Here is a 12,816-nt window from a genome sequence, read left to right as displayed (position 1 = left end):
ATAGAGGTATGAACTAAGTTAAGCAGTATTAAAAGAGTAGATAGTAATGTTATGTAGAATAAGGATGTGTTAATGGATTTTAAATAAGATAGATGATAGGATTGATAATGATCCTTACTGTTATGAAGTTTTAGTGGACTAACGGTTTCAGATGTTTGGCATGTAATAATATTGTGTGAAGTTTTCGTTCATCATAGCTAGAATTAGACGCTAAGTTTGAACAGTTGATGGTCATCAAAATGGATGAAATGATTTCTTGGTTAGTGATTCTAGTTACATGGAAGGGATCTAGTAGGCTTGAATAATGTATGCAAGAAGTTTGAGTTCACTTATCTGTAATTAAGTATGATGCTATATGTATGGTGAAGAAGTATACCCAAGGTGCTATAGGGTTGCATTATTTCCAAAGTTATTACATGTTGTGTGTGATTACTAGAACCGTTGAGTTGCTAAGCGGAAGGAGACTAGTTATATATACATGATGTTCTTAATAGCTAAGCTAAGATGTTATGGGTAGATGATTTTGAGCTTTTCATGTCAAAAACCTCTTATTCATTTTCTCATGAAATCAGATCCGGCCTAAAGTAATGGTTACTCATGAGTTGATGCGCTCATTTTTATATCAGCCATATAGCTATTTTCATGAAAATTCATGCACTGGCAGATAAGTTCAATAACTCATTATGTTTAAGGTTCAGTTATTCATTTTATTTCAGTTGTGCATAATAGCTTATAAGCTCAGACTCCTCAGTATTTTCAGCTTAATTATCCATATTCAAGGATGAATGTTACCAAGGGGGAGATATTGTAACACCTCGTGTTTTTCCTATCTTAAAATTTGTTCCTAGAATGTTAAGAGTGTCCTTCGAAATTGAATAACCTTTATTTCATATTGAATTTTCTATATTTAGACATTTCATTGTGTGGGAAATTGAATAAGCTTTCCATCGATATCAAATTCGCCCAAATTCGACACTCGATGAAGAAGTTAGAACATTGTTAGTAATGCAGTGTTCCACCTGTGCACCCACTGCGTCGCGATGGATGGCAAAATTGAAATCGTTATATTTCAGTGGACCTCTGCGATATTGGCGCGTCGCGGAGAGGTCCAAATTAGTTGCATTCTGCTCCAGTTTCCATTATATCTGATTGAAGTACCCAGTTTTGAACTCACTTTTTAAGGTTGTTCCAGGGAATTTTAGGGACTAAGGTAACCCTTAATACCGCTTTACACCCTCAAATGGATAGTCAAGTTGAAAGGATAATTCAGGTCTTGAAAGATATGCTTCTGGCTTATGAAATTGATTTTAGTGGTAGTTGGATTGACCACTTTCCTCTCATAGAATTTTGCTACAAAACAGTTATCACTTTAGTATCGATATGGCTCCATTTGAGGCCTTGTATGGTAGGAGGTGTAGGTCTCCTATTGAGGTTGGTTAAAATAGGTTATTCGGTCCTGATTATATTCACCAAGTCATTGAAAAGGTGAAAGTGATTTGGGATAGGCTTAAGACTTTCTAAATTCGCAAAAAGTCCTATGTGAATGTGTAACAATGAGAGTTAAAGTTCGATATGGGTGATGGGTGTTCTTACATGTGTCTCCCATAAATAGAGTGATGCAGTTTGGTAAGAAGGGGAAACTCAATCCCCGTTATATTTTTTCATACTTGGTTTTGAAGAGGGTCGGTAATGTTGCATACAAATTGGAGTTGCCTTCTAGTTTTAGCTCCTTTCATCCAGTGTTTCATGTTTTGATGTTTATAAATTGTGTGGGTGATCCTTTGACATTTTTCCTTTAGAAAAGGTGGGTATTTTGGATTTCTTGTCCTGTGAGAAAGTCCCGATTGAGATTATGGATCAACAAGTCCATCGGATTCAGACTAAGGATGTGGCATCGATAAAGGTTCTTTGGAGGAACCAAAAGGTTGAGAAAGCTACATGGGAAGGCGAGGAGGACATGAAGTCCATGTATCCATTCTTATTCCATGTTCTGGATAATTGTGCTTGATGTATTGTATTTCTTAACACTTTATTTTATGAATTTGTTAAAGGAATTTGTTATTTCCCTGGCATCTTTGTTCTCTGTCTTTTTTAAAAGTAAGTGTGGTAGTTCTTGGAGTCAAATCATGCTAATAAATGTCTTGTCTGATCATTCTAAGATGAATTATCCGAATGAGGGAGTTTGAAACACCCCGGGTTTTGGGTCATTTAAAATTTCTAAAATTTTATCCTCACTTCCTTGACCACGACTTACCCTACAAGTCGTCGGGATTCTTGACGGGTCATTAGACTCAAATCTTAACATAATTAGTGTGAGTGTGGCTAAGTTCTTATCTGAGTATGAGTGCCACACTAATAGTTGTAAGGACTCATTATGAGTCATTGGGTGCAAATCGTAGGATGTCAAGTGTTTACCCAAAATAAGTTCTAAGTTGACTACGATTGGACCCTATGAGTCGTATTAGTTGAATCGTAGGGTCAATAGAATGTAAATTCCATAGAGACTATTTTATCAAAGACTGGTGGTGATGAGTCGTATAGTGACTCAGAGTCACTAACTACTAAATTTCAAGCTTTAATTTGAGGGCACTTTGGACAATTCCCTTCTTACACGATAAAACCACACGTTCATAAAGCACTTAAGAGGGGTTATTTCTCATTCATAATGTAATCAAACAATTCCAAAACTCTTTCATGCATTTTACTATTCCCTAATTGCTAATTTGTGAAAAGCAGATGTTTTGTAAGTATTATTTGTATGGTATTGATGTTATTTTTTAAACATGGGTTGACGGTTTTGAATAACTGTTGTTTATGTGGTGTTTCATGTTTGTCCCTGCATGGGTTACGTTTAAACTATGGTTTAAAAGTTAATTTGATACATGGTCATGGTGAATAAATTAAGGGATTGTGATTTCCCTAAACTTGTGATATTTAAAGTGGTTATGTACTCAGCCCCATATTTTTTAAATTGTTTTTTGATTACAAAAAGTATGCATATTGATCTACTCTTGAACTATTGATAAATGTGAAAAACTAGTGAAGCTTAATGATTTTAAATTGAACCAAGGGGATTGTGAATTCCCCCAAGTGATGATAATTGGTTTTGCATGTTGATAATACCTTGCAAGTGTAATTGATATGACGATACCGATAACGTATTCCTTAAAGTGTATCGTGGTTCAATGAATTGAAATGTGTGATAATTGTTCTAATTAAGCTTTAATAAGGGTTGAGTAGCTAAGTCGTGAAAGTGGAGGTCCCGAGGGACCAAAATAGAAAACCACAGTTGTCGACGAGGGGGTCTATATGACTGAGTGGTTTGAGGCCCCCCTATAATATTACATGATTTGGTTTTTAAGTCACCCTGATATGTCGGGAGGTTGGAGTCCACCATAGTGCATATGTATACCCTCTTATTCATGTGGTCACACACATTGGAGCCCTATCAGCCGGGGGAGAGCTAGGCCCATTAGCCCATAGGTGCCTTTATATGTTATGACAGTTGAGCTACACAATCCAGGATAAAGTTATAAAGATTCATGATAAGCCTTGTTCCTTACCCCGACACGTGATAAATATATGTGTGTGTGTGTGTGTATAACTGCATATAATTATGAGTATTGAAATTTTGATTGGTTTTAAATTCTTATTCATGACATTATTTTATCCCCTATACCTGAGTCACATACTAGCGCTCCAACTGCTAACCGTCTTCGGATGTTGTATCCCCATGCGATGAAGGTATAATAGATCCCTCTACTAGTCCTGTACAGAGTTAGGTGGATCGGCTTGGATCATTGGTTTGTTGTGTTGAAGTGGTGAGATTTTATTCTCCAAATGAATTAGACATTTCATTTGTGCCTTTCATAGATTAGAATTGAGAGTTTACATTATCATGGTCATTGTCGTCTTTCAGAGTTGAGAATATGTCCCTACCAAGACTGGTTTTTGTTTTTCCTTGCATAGAGGCTTTGTTGGATTATTGTGGACTTCGGTGATGTTGGTCGATTGTTTTGGACAGTCGCTAATTATTGGTTATAAACATATCATTTATTCTGTAAACCTATCTTTTTATATGTTTGGAATTCATCCAATGTTAGGGATATTTTGTTATTTGGCTAGTTGAGGGGGTGATCACCGGTCGACAGTGGACTTGAGATATGCATCACAGCTAGGTCATGGTTTGGGTCATCTAAATACCCATATTAAAGTGTTGTGCTTTGGGTCAAAAAATCACCTCGATAACCTCAAATGGGTCCCACTTACGATAACCATGTTTTGGAAACCAACCCACCATTCTTAAAAGCTCAAGGAATCATTACCCTAAAAAATGGATGAAAACCAAGCTAAACTGGGGCTAAAATCAAGCACTAAGGGTTTTACGGTTTTTGAGAAAATAATCAAGAAATTTCACCAAGAAATGGGTGAATTCTAGCCTTAAATCAGAAGATAATTGCAAAAAAAATGTTAATCTAACTTCCCAAGATCTCACAATCTTCAAGTTCACTTAATCTCTCTATTTAGGGTTTATGATCTTAAGAGAGGGGCGAGAAATGGCTAACATCACGGACTAAGGGGATCTTTTATACCTAGTCCAGGTACTTAGGAGTTAGTATCTCAACCATGAGGCTTGCAATTACGGTACTTCTAGTCTGTTACACTACTCAAGATTGTGACACACCCTATGCGATCGTGGCGTCTCCTCTACATGATGAGTCATGATCGGTGTCCTTATTGCCACTATCATGGTGCACCAAAAACTCGGTGCACCATATATTCCAAGTCCAAAAATAGACTCGATCGGGTACTAAAGATTCATTTAGAATCCCACATATGCAAAAAAACTATTTAACCATACCAATTTTGATGTTTCAGATGCAATGGTGTACTCGAATGTTCTATACAAGGTTGTTTCGACCTAATTTGGGTCCCATACCCATATTTCCTTTTCTTAATTTTCTGACCAATAGGTCGAAATGAGACAAGGTGTCTTTGGACCAGAACCAAAGGTCTACCTAGAGATAAATTGACATTCTGAAGATGATGGCTTAATCAGAATTTGCATAAGAGAGAGTGTTACCAAAGTTTTCTCCCGGTGTCATTTGGAACCAACGAAGTCTTCTACACAGAGAATTGGCTCTAAAAACCAAATGAACTGCGCAATAACCGAATTGTCAGTCCTAATAAGACATAAATTACTCGGGGAAGTTGTAGAGATGCTCTAAGGGTTAAAATAATTTCAAAATATGGAAAATAACCTAAAAGGTATTTACACTATAAACTACTAAAGGAACATTTGTCCCCAAAGTTAAGAATTATGATATACCTGAAGTCTCAAACAGGTGAGGTGACATGAACTGACCAAGGGCCTTGTCGTATTGGGTGTCCCAAGTCTGATCTGGACAAGAGACCACCCCTGTTACCCAACCCAACCTCCAACCGCCTACCCTGAGTTGGCTGAATTTTTAGCATATAACAAGATAGCGTAAATATTCAATTTACAAACTCTGGGATAGGCCTATAACCGAGACCGACCCAATCGAGTCCAACTGCCCGAACCCAACCAATAGCCAAACAAATCAAACCATAACCATATGAGTTCCATAAGAATTATATATAATCCCAAAATAAAATAGGAAGGAACAACCAACAATACAGTAAGCAGGTATATGCCCCAATACCAATGCCAATACTAAGGCTGACACCCCTACCGATCCGCCCATTCCAACCCATAGTAGTTCCACAAAGGCCTTTAAGAAAAAGAATACCAAAATTCGATTGGGACATGCCCCTAACCATAGCCAAAACCAATATACATAAATAAACTAAAGTATAAAATAAAATCCATAAAATGGAGCCTTCTGGAAAGATGGAAGCTCACCACTTCAATCTAGTAGCTGATACCGAATGTCCGAGAGCTAAGCAAGAGGAGTAGAACGGTCTGTTCTTGCATCACATGGAAATAAAGTCACCCAAAGATGTGTTAGCAGTTGAATACTAGCATGAACTCAGGATACAGATAAAATAGTTCTAACCAGTAAATTCAAGTAAACTAACCTATATGCATACAAGCCATACATACATATTTATATACATATATATATAACCATGCCATGAAAGGGAACCCGGTTTAGCATGCATTTAAAACAATTAACCTGGGTATGTGAAGCTTAATCGTCCTTAACCACCCATAGGCTATATAGGTCCAGTATAACCCCCTGAATAAGCCCTAATGCGTGTATCTTCATGAACAGGAAATATCTTATGAGTAAGGGATTCCTAAGTACCCTCACCCTACATGATACATACGCACAATTTACTTAAAGGATTCCTGCGTACCTCATATTATCATAAAAGGGTCTTCATGCCCTACCCCTCTTGTCGGCAAATATGATTTTCTAGTGTTTGTTCATTGAGCTCCTACTTTCACGGTTAGCTATCACATCCCGCCATTATTACCTAAGTGAAATCATTTCTAACCAACCAATCCATTATTCCAATCATCATTTACCAAGGTTTTTAATAGTAGTATCGTCATACCTCTTATAACTTGCCAGAATTGTCCTTAGCTAAACCTTTTAACATAAAGGGATTCCCATGTACCCATTTACCAATTTAACTAGGGAGTCCCATGAACACCACAAGTGTTCATTAACTTGTTTACCTTAGGGATTTTGTTGTACCCCACAAGGACTCCAATTAACTATAACCATGAACACCAAACCATTTCATTTAAACATTCCAAATCATTTAACCATTTAGGGTTCCATTACAAAGTTTAAACGATGCAATAGTTCCATTAAAACCCAACAATGTAGTGAAAACATTCCCATAGGCATTTTATCAAACATATTGGGGTAATAGTATTTACAAAACCAAAGTCAAATACCAAATAACCATCCCTATGCAACCAATTATTCAAAACCACTATTAAAGAATATAAAATCACAATTAAAATATGGGAAAACTATAACCAAGCATTTATGACTGAAACCACCAAATTATATTTTAAAATCAAAAACCATACAATAATAAAACCTTGAAAACATTTTATAAAATTATGCCTTTAGGTAGAACTAAAGATGAAGGAAGAGAACATGCCTTAAACCAAGAAGATGATGGAGAGAAATCACCAACACAAGCCCCAAATTAATCCTTAAGATGAAACCCTAGTCTTCCTTTATCCAAAATCTTAAGAGAGAATTATAGAGTGTTTAACAAAAGTTTCTAAGTGTTAATGAATAGAATAATAGGGAAAATTATCTCTCAATAGGAATATAAGTCGTGGGGACTTATTAGGTTAAGTGGGGAAATGTCTAGATCACCCTCACTTAAGCTCTTAGAAATCACGTCAGGTGGGTGCAGCTATCCATACTAGTTGCACCCTTTAACACGAGTGGTACCCACCACTCGTACCCAAGGCCATCTCTCTTGGACCCAACACTGTCAAAGGTAAGACTCACCCAAACCATGTCTTATCCATGTATATGACCACTACCCATGATCCATACCCCTAATAGAATAGATTCCCAAGAGGATTTAACGCTGACCACCATATAACTCCATGGTACGACTCGTACACTGGCTTATGGCTCATGGTGAGCCACTCGTACTTAGATCCTACTTAAGTTGTGAAGTCAAAGACTAAGTGAAGTAACCAAACAACTGTATCCACCGATTCAAATCGTACCACCAAAGTCATATCTATTCCAAGAAAAATTCAATCTACCTACCAACACTGGTCAGCATACGGCAGAACTATACCACTCATATCCCAGTGCATGAGTCGTTTCCCCTAGTTGTATCTTGTCCAAAGTCTAGAAATATACAAAATTTTCCAAGGGCCAGGAATGCAGGGTTTTTTAGTCTCCCGCACTAGGATCATTCATCACCAAATGATGGACAAGGTAGGGTAACCACAAGCACAATTCATTTGCCTTATCAAATATCAATCCAACAATTAACTAAGTTAGGAAACATAGAAGCAAAGATATTAATCTTTCCTTTAATAAAATCAAAAAATAAAGATTTGTTCAAGAACACATACCTTCTACAGGAATCCCAGGAGAAGAGAATAGATTCAGATACTTGGACATCATGTCCTCCTTCACTTCCAATATAGCCTCTTCCACCTTGTGGTTCCACCATAGAACCTTAACTGAGGCCACATCCTTAGTTTGCAACCGACAAACATTCTACATTAATCGTGACCTCTTCATAATACAGAGAATCTAAGATACCCAAGCCTTCCAAGGAACCACCGAAGAAGGACAACTGAGATGTTTCCTCAACATGGAGACACAAAATACTAGATAAATGGAGCTCAAGCTTTAAAGCAACTCCAATTCATAAGCAACGCAACCAATCCTTCACAAAATCAAATAAGGACTAACAATTAAGGTACTGAGCTTCCCTTTTTTGCCAAACTACATTACTCCTTTCATGAGAGATACCTCTATGAACATCTCCTTATCCCCAACCTCAAACACTAAATCTCTATGCCTTACACTGTATAGGACCTTTGCTGACTTTGGACAGCCTTAAGCTTATCTGAAATCACCTTTACCTTTTCCATAGCTTGATAAACCAAATTCAAACCAAATATGTCCGCCTAACAAAGCTCAAACCATTCAATAGTAGATCTACACCTCCTACATACAAATCCTCAAAAAGGGCCATACCAATACTAGAATTATAGTGATTGTTGTAAGGAAACTCTACCAAAGGTAGATGCTCAATATAATTGCCACCATAATCAATCACACATACCTAAATCATATTCTCTAATGTCTGAATAGTCTTCTCTGCTTGCCCATCCATCTGAGGATGAAATGTAGTATTCAAACTCACCATAGTACCCAATCCCTTCTGAAAAGACCATAAAAAATAAGATGAAAACTGCGTACCATGATCAGAGGTAATCCAAAAAGGTACCTCATACAACTTCACAACCTCCTGAAGATACAATTTCACAAAATCCTACAGCGAAAAGGTAGTCCTCACTGGCAAGAAGTGAGAAAACTTTATCATCCTATCCACTAAGATACCTATATCATTCCTACACCTTTCACTACTTGAATACCACAACTTGTATCCATCTACATCCCTAGCCTTGGAACCTACCCACTTGGTCTCCTAGACATACGCAATATTAATCTTTCTCCTCGCAAGAATCTTAACAAACTCTATCAACTTACCCTATAGGGTCCCAATGTTCCACAATCCTACCCTCAAACTATCTACTCTCATATCCCCTTCCTTAAAACCTCGTACTCTGCATCTCATACTTAACCCAATACCAACCCTTGAGCCCACCCCCAGGCCCCATAGAACATGACCATATTCCACCATGAACCACCCAAGCCACTACTCAAGACAAATTACATTGAAGGCTAAAAACAGCAGTAAGCCAATAACAATAAAAGACATATGCAAAGCACGAAATGCAACCAAAATTAAAGCACAATAGATGCTATCAGAATAAAGAACAAGAGAAATAGAAATAAAATTCAAGGTTAGAATTTACAAGGATATATAAAGAAGTGTCTCCGAAACCCACAGCCACCACTCAGTTATCTAAACGGCGGCCCACACTGCACTCTAAACCAACCCACACACAAACACACAAACAAAGGAACCATAGCAAAAAACAGTAGAACAGACAGTAGGAATGCATAAAATACACCCAATATCTACCAACATGCAAAATCAGGCACAACTAAAATCACAAGATATCAAAATTAAAATTACGAAGGAACTAAACTGTGAAGAGTAAACTAAATAGTAAAGTTCAGATGTCATCAATGTTCCCTATATGCTGGTCACGACAATTTTGCTATCAAAATTTATTGCCAGAAGTACAGTCACCAGAAAGAGGCTGGTTGTTCATTGCTGGAATGGATAAGCCAAAGTCTAAAATAACATCCATGAAATGGAGCCTTCCAAAAAAATAAAAGCTCACCACTGCAATCTAGTAGCTAATACTAAATGTCTGATAGCTAAGAAAGGGGTGTAGAATGGTTAGATCCTACATCACGTGAGACATTGCCACCCAAAGATGGTTTAGCGGGTTAAAACGAGAATGCACTAAGGGTAAGGATAAAATAATGCCCACCAGTAAAACCAAGTAACCAACCATATGCATACAAGTTAAACATATATATATATAACTATGTCAGGAAAGAAAACCAAGTTTAGAATGCATTTAAAACCTTTAACCTTTGTATGTAAAGCTTTACCTTCATTAACCACCAACGAGCCTCGATGCTTGTAGTCACATAAATCAGATATTCCATAAGAGTAAGGGATTCCCAAGTACCCTCACCCCCCATAATACATATGTACAATGTATATAGAGGATTTTTATGTACCTTATTGGAATCATAAAAGGGTCATCATTCCTTACCCCTCATGTTGACAAACATGACTTTCAAGTGTTCGTTCATTGAACTTCTACTTTCATGGTTAGCTATCACACCCTGCCATTTTTGCCCAATTAAAACCATATCCAACCAACCTATCGATTATTCCATTTATCATTTACCAAGGCTATTAATAGTGGAATCATCATACCGACTATAACTTGTAAGAATGGTTTTCCCAAACATTCCCATGTATGCATTTAACAAGTTAACTTGGAGAAGTCCCATGTACCCCACAAGTATTCTATTATGAAGTTTGCTTTGGGGAGTCCTATTACCTAACAAGTGTTCACTAATATGTTTACTTGCGGGATTCCATTGTACCTCACAAGGAGCCCAATTAACCATAACCATGACCACCAAAGCATTTCATTTAAACTATTTAACCATTTAAGTTTCCATTACAAAGTTTAAACGATGCAATAGTTCCTTTAAAACCCAACAATTTTGTGAAAACATTCCCTTAGACATATTATCAAAGATATTGGGGGCACAGTATTTCCAAAACCAAAGCCAATTACCAAATAATGATTCCCATGCAACCAATTATCCAAAACCACCATTAAAGAATATAAAAGAATAATTAAAACATGGGAAAACCATAACCAAGCATTTATAACCCAAACCCCCAAATTATATTTTAAAATCCAAAATAATACAATAATCAAACAATGAAAACATTGTATAAAGCCATGCCTTTAGTTGGAACTAATAATTAGAGAAGAGAACATGCCTTAAACCATGAAGATGATGGAGAGAAATCACCAACACAAGTCCCAAATTAATCCTTAAGATGAAACCTTAGCCTTTATTTACCCAAAAGCTTTAGAGAGAATTGTAGAGTGTTTAAGAGGAGTTTCTAAGTGTTAGTGAATAGAATAATAGGGCGAATAACCTCCCAATAGGAATATAAGTTATGGGGCCATATTAGGTTAAGTAGGGAAATATCCAGATTGACCTCACTTAAGCTCCCAGAAATCCCGTCAGTGGGTAAGACTATCTATAGCAGTTGCGCCCTCCAATATAAATGTACTAAACATTCATACCTATGGCTATTTCCTTTGGACCTAACACTGTCCAAGGTGAAAATCATCCCAAACCATGTCTTATCCAGGTATGGTACAAGTACCCATGATCTATACACTTGGCAGAATAGAATTCCAAGACAACCATACGAATCCATGTTACGAGTTGTACCATATATTATGGCTTATGGTGAGCCACTCATATCCAGATCTAACTTAAGTTACAAATTCTAAAATGAAGTGAAGTAACCAAATAACCTGTATCCATCGATACAACTTGTACTACCCAAGTCGTATCCATTTCACAAAATAAATCCAATCCACTAACCAACACTGCTCAGATATGACTAACTAATAAAAATAGTATGCCAGTGTAGGAGTAATTTCCCCAGGTCGTATCCTATCGATAGTCCAGAAATCCTAGGTATTTCCTAAGGATACTAGGTCAGCATCTCGCTATCTATCTCCAAAGTGGACTCCTCCACTGAGCGGTGCATCTATTGACCCTAACTAGAGGAATCTCCTTATTTTGCAACCGCCTGCCATAACTAGCAAAAATGAGCACTGGCTCCTCTACGATGATCAAATACTTATCTAAATGGACTGAGTCCTATCTAAGAACATAAGACAGATCAAGAAGATATCATCATAATATAGAGACATGGAAAACTTGATGAACAATGGCAAAATATGGAGGTAGGGATAACTGATAAGCCATCTCACCAACATCACAAATAATCTCAAAAGGTCCTATATATCTATGACTGAACTTTCCTTTCATCTCAAACCTTATCACACCCTTCATGGATGATATTTGGAGGAATACACAATCAACAACTCCAATATTAAGGTACAAAGCCTACAGTCTGCATTGGACTTCTACCTAATCTAAGCCACTCTTAACCTTTACTGAATCACCCTAACTCTATCCAATGACTCAAGAAGATAGTCAGTACCACATGGCCTAACCTCAAAGGTCTCGAACCATATGATCAGAGAATGAAATCTCCTACCATATAAAGCCTCAAAATGTGCTATCTCAATATTAAAATGATAATTGTTATTATATGTTAACTCTACCAATGCTAAGGCGGCTCTCACTGGCCTCTAATATGCATAACATAGGCTCAGAGCATATTCTAAAAGACCTTAATAGTCTGCTCCGATTGACCATCTACCTGCGGATGAAAAGTTGTACTAAGATCCACCCGAGTGCCCTACTCTTCCTAAAAATCTCTCCAAAAACTCAAAGTAAACATGAAACCTTGGTCTTAAATAATAGAAATGGCCACACAATTCAAATGGACTATCTTCCTAACATAAATATGGGCTAATCTCTCAGCACTGAAGGATATTTAAATAAGAAT

This window comes from Capsicum annuum, chromosome 8 (assembly GCF_002878395.1).
Source record: "Capsicum annuum cultivar UCD-10X-F1 chromosome 8, UCD10Xv1.1, whole genome shotgun sequence".
Taxonomy (NCBI): Eukaryota; Viridiplantae; Streptophyta; class Magnoliopsida; order Solanales; family Solanaceae; genus Capsicum; species Capsicum annuum.
The sequence above is the reverse complement of the archived record's forward strand: the minus strand, read 5'-3'. Positions refer to the sequence as shown.